Below are 13,484 nucleotides of genomic sequence, written 5' to 3'. Positions count from 1 at the left end.
TCTTAAAATTTTCCCTGAGACTGAATGGTTGGCCTTTCTCTAAACTACTGCCAAGGACTGCCCCATGATTGTTGGATAAGTTGCAAATGATGACTGGCACAAGTGAATCAGTATCTGAAATAGTTCATAGCGTAGAAAAAAAGGACAGCCTTGCAGGAAGACAGCCCTGAATTTAAATCTGAGCTCTGCTGCCTACAAGCTCTATGATCTTAGTTAATTACTTACCCTCCCTGAGTCTCAGTTTTCACATGTGTAAAGCTATCTACTTCAATACTGAGTGGATTAAGATACCTGAAATAACAGGTTGATTACCTGGTACGTGCCTGTCTATACCCATGTCAACAGTGATCATCATTTTTGACAGTAAGTGTGGCTACTTACTACTGCCAAGTGTGACTTCATTTTTAATTCTGAGATTAGAATATTGTTATCAGATTGGACTCAGCCAGAGATCCTCGCTACTGAAAAGAATGGATTTTTTTTTGATTGGTTAGCAGTGAAGTTTAATTATTTAGACTTTCCAAATGCTGAATTCATATTCTCATATTTCACATCTGTTTAAATTATATAGTCTCTGAATCTGGTGTCAAATATATTCACTTTTGTGACTGCCTAGATTAGTTGGGGAAAATACTATGTTTATATTTTTATACCATTCCACTGTTTGTTGTTGTTGTTGATGTGACACCTGTTAAAAAATACTTAAATACATAATGACTGATGTTAAAAATGGTATGAAAATGTTAGTATCTGGTAAAGTATGAGCAATTGGTGTGTGGTGAACAAAGAAAAATGTTATTAAAACTGAACACAAGGTAGGCCAAGTGAAGCTTACATTTTGCTCTTATAGTGAACACAAATCAAATACTTAATATGACTTCTCTCAAAGAAGTTGTAGGATTTTTTTTTTCAGTAAAGCTGTTGTGGAAGCTCGTTTGCATTTGTAAATAGCTCTTTTTGCTCAAGCATGATTTTCCATTACTGAAACCACTAAATTGTGACTAATGAGAAGGGCTGATAGAAAGAAGCAATATTTATGATACTCCCATTGATGTTGGCTGGCATTTGATATCCCCTTATGGAGGGGCTGAGCTTTCTGCTGTGTGTGTGAGGAGGGACCTGTTTGGCATGTAATTATTGAAAAAAATTAGCAAATCCTCATCAAACAGCTGCTTTTCTATTTTTTGTTGACTTGTGTGAGATGCCAAACAACTCCATTCTTTGCCTAGAAGATTAGAATTGTTCTATCTGGTTTATATTGCAGGCATAATTTTAATGTATAATCATCCAGGTAAATAGATCGTAGAGAGTGATGGTGTTAAATATAATTTAAAATACTCAGAAGGAATTATGTTCACTTTTAATACTAGCAATAAAATAACCTGAGGCTCTTTGTGTAGCTCTGCAACCTAGGTTAATTTTGCTCTGCCCATAGTTCACTTTTTTGTGGATGAATTTTAAAGACTTAGCAAGGAGAGTCAAATAGATATACATGTGCAAAATTTAATTGTAACTGTAAAAGTAATAAAAATGGCATACTTTCAAATGCATTTGTACCTAAATCTATCTAAATTAGAGTAGTCATAGCTTTTGGACTCATGTCCTTTATATGAATGGAATTATTGGTGTTAGAAATTTAAGCAGGTCCTAAATATGGTGCCCCTCTTCTCTTCTAAATTTGAAACTATGTAAAAGATAAACTATGTAAAAACTATGTAAAAGATGGATGGAGAATATGAGGGGTCAAAATATAATCCTTTTTACAGAAGAAGTTGATACTGGAGTAGGGATACTGAGTTTGTGGGATACTGAGCTTTCCAAATGCAAATCCCAGAATTCAGTAGAGTTGTGTGCTCCTAATCACAGGAAGCACCAGACTACCAGAGTGTGGGACTTTATTTGTAATTAGGGTAGCCACCTAGATCAAATGGGATCTAAAGCAGTCTGGTTTGATGAAGAAATTGAAGAAGGAATTGAGTTTTGCATGTCCATTTCCCCCCCTACAAACTCATCAATCAGATAAGACATTCCATCCATCTATGTGAAGAAAAAGTGATAGAGAGGGGTCAAGAGTACTATGCCTCTTACATGGAAGCAAATGTCAAGAAAAGGGAAGACAAATACATCCTGCCAAACAATGTTTCCCAGATTTGTTTCTCTTAACACTTATGGCTTAATTATCAAGCCCCTGTTAACTTTAATCCATTCCCCCAGAGAAGATGAGCAGTTGATCAGGGTAGTTCAACTCATTATGTGAAGCCACTTTACAGATAAATGGGTGTCCTAATAGGACCATCAAGCCACAGTACAGTTTTTGTTCACAGAAAGCACTAAAATGAGCTTAATTAATATATTCTATCTTAAATTTAAATGTAAACTCATAGGGAGATTTCAATCCAAAGATTTAAAAATGGTCATTTGTCTGGAAAAGTCACTATGAACTTTTTATTTACAATAGAAAAAAAAGTCCTTATTTCAGGTTTAGTTAAGACAAAGACCTAAATTCACCTTCTAAGATGCACCAAAAACCTCAGATGCTGTGTGGTGCTTTCCAAAGTCCATTCCTTGTTCTTGAAATATTTCAGGATTTCTGGTCAACATATCAGATGTCAGTGTTTGAGGGGGTCCCCAAATGACCTGTCTGTTTGAGTTCAGAACAACTGGGGAATTATACAGGACTCATACAGAGAAAGATCACCTGTGCCCATACTCTTGGTCCTCTCTATATCATCACTATAGATATGCTGCCATGAGCTACACTCCTTCTCAAGAATAGCTCTTCCATTTGAGCACTAGACTCTATCCTTGGTCACCAACTCTAAAATTCTCCCTTTTTCTCTTTTCTGAAACAGTAGTTTCTCTCCAATGAATGTTCGAATGCCCCTTAAAAAAAAATTAAACTCTTTCTTGGCCCTACTTCCTGTCTACCCATAAGCTTATGTATCTACTTCTTTTTATAACAAAATTCTTGAAATGGTTGCCTGTGCTTACTGACCCCACTTCCTTTTCTCCTGTAATCTCTTGAACATCTGAAAGATTTTTCCTCTCTGCCCCACCAAGCTTGTACATGTGAGGTCACTAATGAATGACATGCTGATAAACCTAATTGCCAAATCATTTGACCCAATTTTCCTCCTCCTTAAAACACTTCCTTTACTTTTCTTCTGGAATATCTGATGAAGTTTTTTTCTTGCTGCTCTTTCTCCATCTCTTTTTCCTCTCATCTTGAACTTGTAATGCTGGATTAGTTCAGAGCAGAGAACTTGAACCTCTTCTTTTCTCTATCTGTATCATATTATACACCGGATACATACATTCCACACCCATGCACACCAGGTGTATGGTTGCATCTAGATTTAAGGCTTTTATTTCATTTGGCAATGCTGAGAATTGAACCCAGATCCTTGCACTTGCTTGGGCAAGAGATCTATCACTGAGTTCAATCCCTAGTTCCTAGTTTCAAGGCTTTAATTATGATCTATTAAAAAATCCAAATATTTATTCCTAGCCCAGGCCTCTCCTCTGAACTCCATACTCAATGCCAAACTTGTTATTCAACATATCTATTTGGCTATCTAATATGCATTTCAAGTTTAAATGTTCTAAATTAAACTGGGCACCTTCTTTTATTTGGCTGATCATATCTCTTTGGCTCAGTCTGAAAACCATGAAATCATTCTTGAATTTATCCTTTCTACCATATTTTGCTTCTGATCTGATCAGAAGCCATGTAGGCCATACTTTCAAAATATATTGAGGATCCAGCCACTTCTTACTATTTTCATTGCTTCTGCCTTCGTCAAAGCCCTGATAGACCTTTAACAGGATTCCTTGAAAAACTATCTAATATATCTCTGTGCTGTATACCTTGTCCCTTAGATCTAATCTCAGCACAAGACAAGAACTATCCTGTCACAAATATATTTTCAGATTATGTCACTCTGTCCAAAGTTCTTATTAGGTTTCTTCTTTCACTCAGAGTAAAAATCAAAGTCCTTTCAATAGCCTGAAAGAATGTACAATTTGGCCCCTTGTCTCCTGTCTGATGTCCTACTTTGCCATATTCCCCGTTGCAGTTACATTGAGCTCAAACACACCTTAGGACCTTGTACTTGATGTTCTCTATGTTAGAAATGCTTTTTGCCCATATAGCTACTTGGTTACTCCCACAGCTCCCTCAGGTATCAACTAAAATGTCACCTTTTCAGTGAGCACCACCCCCCTTTTTATTGGTTGTTCAAAACATTACAAAGCTCTTGACGTATCATATTTCATACATTAGATTCAAGTGGGTTATGAACTCCCATTTTTACCCCAAATACAGATTGCAGAATCACATCGGTTACACATCCACATTTTTACATAATGCCATATTAGTAACTGTTGTATTCTGTGTTTGTTTGGGTTTTTTTTTAAAGATACAGGTCTTGCTATATTGTCCAGACTGCTCTCCAACTACTGGGCTCCAGCATTTCTTCTTTCTCAGCCTCTTGAGTAGCTGGGCCAATGGGCATGTGCCACCATGCCTGACTAGCAATCATGGCTTTTCTTGACTGCTCAATTTAAACTTGCACTTCTCTCCACACACTTTATACCCCCTCCCTACTTTATTTTCTTTCAAAGAACTTGTGATTCTTTGATATACTTTTAAATGCTTTGTTTTGTTTTTCTTTGTGTTAGTCTTTAGGGCTAGCATAGCAGAATAATACAGACTCAATGGTTAAAACAACAGGCATTTATTTTCTCAGGGTTCTAAAGACCAGAATTTTAAGATTAAGGAGCTAGCAAAGTTGATATCTGGTGAGAATTCTTTCCTTGGCTTGCAGATGCCCATCTTCTCAGTGTGTCCTCACATAGCCTTTAGTCTGTATTTGCATGTTTTGGGTGTCTCTTCTTTTCCTTATAAGGGCACCAGTCCTTGAGATTAGGGCTCTACTCTTATGACCTCATTTAATTTTAATGTCCTCCTTAATGGCCCTGTTTCCAAATATAGTCACATTATGAGTTAGGACTGCAACATGTAAACTTTGAGGGCCACAATTTAGTCCATAACAATTATCTGCTCTGCTAACTGGCATGTTAGCTTCATTAGAGTAGAGATTTTGGCTGTTTTGTTCATTGTTATATGTCTAGTCCTGGAACAGTTAAACTAAATAGGTATTCGATGAATATTTATTACATATATGAGCCACTGAATGAATAAGGCAGAAAGAGTAGATATAAACTGGATTGTGAAGGCTTAGTATGTCTTGCTATGGCTTCAGACTCTTTTCTGTAAGCAATGGAAAATCACTAAAGGCAAGTAAATAGCAGGGAATGTGGACATGTTTGCCCTTTAGAAAGGCGGCTTCATCTGCCATTTAGAAATTGAGTCTAAGTCCAGCAAGAATGTTGGCAATGAGACCAATGTAGGAGGTTATTTCAAATAGTGCAAACACTGATATAGAATTTTATTAGAATGTAGCTACATTTTATCTTGCAGTCAGAAGATAAACAAGGGCACTGCTCAGAGACAATTCTGTGGGAGTAAAAGATATTTTGGATACTCATCCTTTGTTCGGTGGCTTTTCCTACCGAAACAATGAACTTATACTTAATACTTAAATCCCTCCAAAAGCAATTTTAAACTAGGTTGTAAAAAAATTTCAGATAAGATTTCTGTCCCTCCCATCCTCTATCACTTCAAATGTTTTTGAAGACATCTAGGAAAGATGGGGCAAGGTAAAGATCATCTTTGTGTGAAACCCCAATATCTGACACTTACATGACTAAACAGGAAGAACCAGAAATTCATGAGAAGAGTTCACCTAAGCTAATTTAGAAAATGCCTTCTGGCAACTGCATCAATGTCTCTGAAGTTTTGTTCACGTGCATTATCGTTAGACCCAGGGTAAAGAACGTGTCAGGAGCTAAAGCAAAGCTTCTGCTGATGTAGAGTGATGAGACAGTCTGCAGTGTGGATTCTGAAGGACTCATCATGTTCCCCATCTTGAGGCCAGGACCAAAGCCCTGGGTGAGTCACATGAAAACAGAGAAAAGGTCACTGTCATCACATCACAGGTCAACAGTGGAGTCCAGTCTGCAGGAGCAAGTGTGAAGCCAACTGTCCCTTTCCTACCACTTTTTTCTAATTAGACGAACAAGCTTAAAGGTCATTTATTTGCAGGCAAGAGGGAGCAGTGAGGAAGATAACCAAGTTCTCCAAATTCACGCTTTCAGTAACTACCTATAATGGCTTTTGTGTTCTGGGCAATGTGATAAGTATGGGGCATACAGTGATGAGCAGATAAAATAGACATGTTATCTGCCCTGCTTTTATAAAGTTTATGACTTGTTGTAGAGGAAACAGAAATAAAATAATTACACAAATAAAAGTTAATTGCAAATTGAAATAAGAATATAAAGAAAATGTTTAGCATACTATGACAGATAGTATTGTAAGAAGACCCAACTTAAACTGAGAAGCCAAGAAAAGCCTTCATAGGGTGGTATTTAATGGTAGATCTTGCAAGAACCATTTCTTGTTGTCTATCCACACTCCAGTTGCCTTCTACATTCCTGGAAAAATATATTTTTCAGATAACTACCCCTTTTCAGTTATACTGCCAATGTTTCCCAATGAAATCAACTCGCACCAGTAATGATCCCAATTAAGTAAAGACAAGCCCCATCTTTATTGTCAATTTCTGGTTCAGGAATGGGTTGGATACTATGCAGGGCACTGAGGTGAAGAGAGGTTTACTGTAATGAAAAATGCTGTACCCCATGAATGTCATTGTTGCTTTTCCCGTTTTAATTGTCTTAATTTTTTTCTTAGACCTAACTCAATGATATTACATTAATTACTTTTTTAAAATGATGTTTCAATTCCACTGAAATAAAAGCTTCATGAAAACAAATATTTTATCTTTTGTTTGCAGCTATCTAAGTACCTTGAGTAGTGCTTTCCCATAGTAGATACTCAGTAAATATTGCTGAATATAAAAAATGAACAAAGCCCTAGGAATTAGATCAGGAACCCTGCACCTACTAGAAAAGAATGTAGGTCCAATATTGGCTCAGGAACAGACTTTCTTAAGAAGACTCCTAAAGCAAAAGAGTAAAACAAAAAAATCAATAAATGGGATGGCATCAAAGTAAAAAGCTTCTTCATAAGCAAAGGAAGCAAGAATGTGAAGAGAGAGCCTACAGAATGAAAGAAATCTTTGCCACCTGTACCTTAGATCGGACATTAATTTCTAGGATATACAAAGAACTCAAAAGACTTAACACAAAAACAAGCAAACAAACAAAACCCAAACAACCAAATCAATAAATGGGCAAAGGAACTAAACAGGTACTTCTCAAAAGAAAAAATATAAATAATCAATAAATATATGAAAAAAATGTTCAACATCTCTAGCAATTAGAGAAATGCAAATTAAAACTACACTGAGATTTCATTTCACTTCAGCCAGAATGGCAATTATCAAGATTAAAAGTAATAATAAAAGTTGGCAAGGATGTGGGGAAAAGGGTATACTCATACATTTTTGGTGGGACTGCAAATTGGTGCAACCACTCTGGAAAGCAGTATGGAGATTCCTCAAAAACTAGGAATGGAACCACCATTTTACCTAGTTATCCCACTCCTCAGTATATATCCAGAGGATTTAGAATCAGCATACTACTACAGTGGCATACATCAATGTTTATATCAGCACGATTCACAATAGCTAAGATGTTGAGTCAAGCTTTGTGCCCTTCAACAGATGAACAGATAAAGGAAATTTGTTATATATGCACAATGGAATATTACTTAGCCATAAAGAAGAATGACTTTATGACACTTGCTGGTAAATGTTTGGATCTGGAGACTATCCTGCTAAGTGAAATAAGTCAATCCCCCCAAAACAAAAGATCAAATGTTTTCTCTAATATATGGAAGCTAACCCACAATAACGGGGAATAATGGAAGCTCAGTGGATTAAACAAAGGGGAAAGAAGGAAATGGAGGGGGTAGGAAAAAGAAAGACAGTGGAATGAATCTGACATAACTCTCCTATGTACATATATGAGTATACCCAATGAACCTCACCATCGTGTACATCCACAAGACTGGGATCCTAATTAGAATAAGATATATTCCATGCTTGTATAATTATATCAAAATGGACTCTACTGTCATGTATAACTAAAAAGACCCAATGAAATTAAAAATAAATAAATAAATAAACAAACAAACAAACAAACAAGGCCCAGAGTCAGAAAGGGGTTCAAGCTTATTTAAGCTATGACAAGGCCATATTTCCTGAGTTCCCTTCTCCCCAGTTTCTCTTTGTGATGAATTTGTCCTCAAAGTGTGGCAAGACAGATCCAGCAGTTGAAGTTCCTCACCAGTAATACTGAAGGGAAGAGAAATGGGGCTATTCCAAAAGCCCTCCCATCAGAGGAAAGAAATTTCCTGAAAGTTCCAGGAAACCCTGACAGGAACTCTTCTAATGAAGTGATTTGGAGTAAGTAAATGGGGGGAAAAATGAAAGTTCAATGGGAAATGCAGCTAGTATATAAAGCCTTCATGGGAGTGTGGCTGAAAAAAGAGAGCAGAAAAAAAAATGGAGCTTGGAGGAGGATTTGGAGTCAATAAGGGTATTTTTTTAAATGTGAAAACTGGTTCATTTTTATATTGCTGAAGAAAGAGCATCAGGTAAGTGTGGGAGATAAAATTCAGATAATTGCAGGAGAAGTCTTTGCATAGGCAAGAGAGAATGCAGTTCAGTTTATAAATGGAGGTAGCGGCCTTCCCTAACAACAGGAGAAAGGCAGAGCTTATGGCTACATAAATGGATAAGTTGTACATTTGCTGGTGGAAAGATGACTTAGTTTTTTTTTTTTTTTCCAGATTCCTTCTAATTTCCCAGTGAAATGAAAAGCAAGGTCTTTGGTTAAAACAGAGATTGGAGAAAATATTGAAGATCTGAATTGGAGAAGAAAGTATAAAGTTGTCATCTAGTAGAGAGTATAAATTTTCTAGGATCGATGAGCAGTACTAAGACCCAGTTTGGAATTTTGGTCGTAAGTGTAGAGTATGACTAGTCATCTAGTTGTGGGCAGGCTACGGAGGAGGCAAGAAATAAGGTTCCTGGACCTGTGTTTTGCCAATTGAGTTGGTGTAGAAAAAAAATAAGGAAATGAGGTGAGCTTGCAAAGGTGCAGTTATGTGGATGGAATATGGACTCTGAGCCAGAAAGGAGATGATGGGCAGTATAAATTAGTAAGATCAATGGATTCCAAATTCTGTTGAGTGTGTGCTAAAGTGAGGAGGTAGAGAGGAGAGAGTGAAGAGCTGGACCTATTTTTTGGAGGGTGGAGGTGGGTGGGGAGGTATCAGGGATTGAACTCAGGGGCACTCAACCTCAAAGCCACAGTCCCAGTCCTATTTTGTTTTTTATTTAGAGATCAGGTCTCATTGAGTTGCTTAGTGCTTCACTGTTGCTGAGGTGGGCTTTGGACTCATGATCCTCCTGACTCAGCCCCCTGAGCCTCTGGGATTACAGGTGTGTGCCACTGTACCCAGCCTACATAGCTGGATCTTAAATGGCTAGAATTTTTTTTAATGAGGAAAAGAAAACTCAATATTAATTTTAAGTATTTGAATTTTTAGTTTAATAACATAAATGTGTTACATTTTAAAAATTTAAACATTTAAATTAAATACTTTTATAACTAACAAATCACTAATGAGTCAAAAATTTATGAATAAAATTGTTAAACATTTAGATATGGATTTCAAATGCATCTCCTAAATATTAGGAAAACAACATGATTGATTTAATGTGTTAGTTTCTAAGTGTTTCTGCTACCTTAAACATACACACAACTTATTAACAGTGATAAACATTTATTATTTCATTTAAGCTGTTTCAAAGTAATAGAATTATGTGTTTTTAAAAATCTATTATTTTTTTAAAAACTCAGTTTTTTTGTTTTGTTTTTTAGTTGTAGGTGGACACAATACCTTTATTTTATTTATGTATATGTGATGCTGAGGATCAAACCCACGGCCTCACATATGCTAGGTGAGCACTCTACTGCTAAGCCACAACCCTAGTCCCAAAATCTATTATTACATATTTTTCTATCTCTTCAAGACATTGTTAATCATGCCATACCTAAAATAAAAAGGATAATGATTCAGATAGCCTGTGTTTTAGTCAGTTTTATTTGTTGCTGTGACTGAAAGACCTGATGAGAACAATTTTAGAGGAGGAAAATTTATTTGGGGACACAGTTTCAGAGGTCTCAGTCCATACATGGTCAACTCCATTCCTCTGTGCATGAGGTGAGGCAGAATATCATGGCTGAAGTGTGGTAGAAGAAAGTAGTAGCTCAAGACATGGCCACCAGGAAGTAGAGAGAAACCTCTCCTCTTACCAAGGACAAATATATTTCCCAAAGGCATGCCCCAATGACCCACCTACTTCAGCCACACTCTATTTGCCTACATTTATCATCCAGTTAATTCCTATCAGGGGATTAATGCACTGATGATTAACTCAAACATTTCATCTCTAAAATTTCTTGCATTGGCTCACACATGAGCTTTTGGGTTGACACCTTATATCTAAATCATAACAGGCTAAAATGTTCATTTCTGAGATAGAGAACAGTTGATTCCAAATTAGGATAGAGAGCCAACACAGTGGCCCATGCCTGTAATCCCAGTGATTCGGGAGGCTGAGGAAGGAGAATCACAAGTTCAAGACTAGCCTCAACCACAACATTAGGCTAGAGAGCTGTCAAGCTGTCAATCATTCCCAAAGTGGCTGCACAGTAGTTAACCAGGGCCACGAATACTACTAATGCACCTGTTGTCTTGACTTGTCATGGACTAACATAGCTTCATTTGGTTAAAAACAAAACAAAACATAATGAGCCCAAATGGATTCCGACAGCAAAAGAAAGTAGCATAGTTAGTGTCAGCTTCCTTTATCCTGAGTACTGTAAGATGGCACCAAATCAGAGAGGCCAGATAATATATGAGTGGTGGGCTGCTCTGTTGGAGAAGAGCCAACTCTTTAGGCAGTATTATAGACTTGCACAAAATTCTGCAGGTGTACTCTCAGGGAGGGTCAAGATGAAAGTCTTGTTCTCAACTGGACTAGGGAGATGAGAAGAAATAGCCTTGAAACCACCTCTCACAAGCAAGGGATACGAATCTCTCCTGATTATTCCTTACCACACTTATTTCCTGTTGCTCTATGAAGAACTGCAGGATGTTCTGCCAAGACAGGCAGGCTGCAGTTAAGCCTTGCTTACGTGACCTAATTGGAAAGATGCAAGGTCACCAAGTATTGCAGAGCCATTCTCCTACCAGGACCAGGTGTTACTCCAAATTTAAACCTGTTATACTCAATGTTCAGTTGCTACTTGCATGTGACACTCTAAACCAGATATTTTCTTCACATTGAGTGATGCTTCTCCCTTCATCCCATCAAGTATTTCATCCTCATTCACAGTGATTTGCAGATATTCCTTCTCGTTCAAAGTTTACTTTGTTGGGCATGGTCACATTTTTATTATAAATAGCAGAGCCATCCAAAGGATGAGGGGACAGTTTTGTGCAGTGAGTACTTCTGTCAAGATTTTTGGCTAATCCATGATTTGGTCTCTCTTTGCTTTGCTTTCTAACTGGTTGCTCTAGGTGATTTCTAGAGCAAATCATTTCTTAGAGTTCTTTGTATAGTTTCTAGTGTTTGTGGGTTTTGTGGTTACCTTTCTACCCCCTTTATTTCTGACAAATGCGTATTTATTGGATAAGACATATGAAATTGCCATTTTTGTAAGTCCAAATGGCCAAATGGTGGCAATTTCAGGTTTTAATAACACATCTCATTGACAGATATATAAGTAGAGAAAAAAATGTATCCACATAGACAAAGGCCACAAATATACCAAAATTAAGTTTAAAAGGAAGCTGGGTGCAGTGAGACATGCCTGTAATCCCAACAACTCAGAAGGTGAAGGCAGGAGAATTACATTATTGAGGTTTCCTTTGCTGAGAAGAAGCTTTTTAGTTTCTTTTAGAATCCATCCCATTTTTTGATTCTTGATTTTACTTCTTGTGCTTTAGGAGTCTTGTTAAGGAAGTCAGTTCCTAAGCCAACATGGTGAAGATTCGGGACAGTTTTTATTCTGTTAGTTGCAGGGTCTCTGTTCTAGCACCTAAATCTTTGATCCACTTTGAGTTGAGTTTTAGGTGTTTCTGTAATTATTTTTTTGGGGGGTGGGGGGTACTGGGGATTGAACTCAGGGGCATTCAACCACTGAGCCACATCCCCAGCCATATTTTTTATTTTATTTAGATATAGGGTCTCACTGAGTTGCTTAGTGACTCGCTTTTGCTGAGACTGGCTTTGAACTTGGATCTTCCTGCCTCAGCCTCCCAAGCCTCTGGGATTACAGGTGTGCACCACCGCACCTGTCTCCTGTAATTCTTATATGTTCAACTGACCACATCTTCCAAGTCAATAGGGTGCTTGGATATCAAGATTCTTACATGACACATATTACAATATGTAACTGTAATAAAGGTGGTGGACATAAGATAGCAGGATGCTTGAGAGTGAAGATATCAAGGCACTGAGAGCCCAGAGTGCCGAATAGGTATTTTGTGAGACAACATGGAGACTAATGGTAGCATTAGCTAAAGAAACCCTTCAGAGAGTTGAAAAAAGGAATCATTGAAACTTTTTTAGATGAGTTTAATAAGATAAAATAGTAAATTGTAATGATTTATATAATGTATGTCATAGAATTTGTGGATATTAAGGGAAGAGGGAAAATAATGAAGCTGGGAGAATACTTAACTATCATGCCAATATGATGGGTAAAAAATAATAGTCAATTGTGTTTATATTTATTTACTTAATTGTGAAGCTTAAAATATTAATTTGAATTTTTAATCTTTCGTGAATTTTGATTTATTATATTGTTGCTTATTTGTTCTTCCTGATTCTTGAAAGCATTTTTACACATAGTAGTGATTTTCAACTTGATATGCCATAATTTTCTTGATTGAATTCTTGATTGTGTCTTGATTGTGTGTATGTGTGTGTGTGTGTGTGTGTGTGTGTGTGTGCAGACAGGTGTGTATGGAGGATTTGTTGTAAGGATTTAGCCTCATGCAATTGTGGAAGCTAAGCAGTGTTTATAAAGGTTTTGTCTTTCTGTCTGATGCTGGAGCTTAAAATCCACCAGGCAGAGAGTTGAGAAAGAAAGATGACTAGAGGGTGAGAACAGAGTAATAACAAGTTGGGATCCACAAGTAAAATCTGGAATCCATCAGGTTTAACAAAAACCTGGGTCAGTCCCCTTACATCATGTAGTACTTGAAATTGATGATGTAGGCGAGGCTCCCGCAGTGCAAATTGAAGTTGGCTCACACCCCCAGGTTTGTGCAAGAATAGGGTGGTTCTTATATGAATCCAAAAGTGGGTACCCCT

The 13,484-nt window shown here is 37.1% G+C and overlaps 1 long non-coding RNA gene across 2 annotated transcripts in view; it reads left to right on the top strand.

Moving 5' to 3' along the window:
* Positions 1-253: 253 nt before the first annotated feature.
* Positions 254-13,484, top strand: part of LOC144256706 (uncharacterized) — a 59,432-nt gene continuing 46,201 nt past the window's right edge. The window contains exon 1 of one of the 2 annotated variants that reach the window (XR_013344203.1): positions 254-363. This is a non-coding gene — a long non-coding RNA (uncharacterized LOC144256706). Of the gene's footprint in view, positions 364-11,524; positions 11,606-13,484 lie in introns of those variants that run through there. The other variant, XR_013344204.1, reaches the window with a different exon arrangement.

The sequence above is a fragment of the Urocitellus parryii genome, chromosome 8 (assembly GCF_045843805.1).
Source record: "Urocitellus parryii isolate mUroPar1 chromosome 8, mUroPar1.hap1, whole genome shotgun sequence".
Taxonomy (NCBI): domain Eukaryota; kingdom Metazoa; phylum Chordata; class Mammalia; order Rodentia; family Sciuridae; genus Urocitellus; species Urocitellus parryii.
Note: the sequence above shows the minus strand (reverse complement) of the source record. Positions and strands in the feature narration are given on the sequence as shown.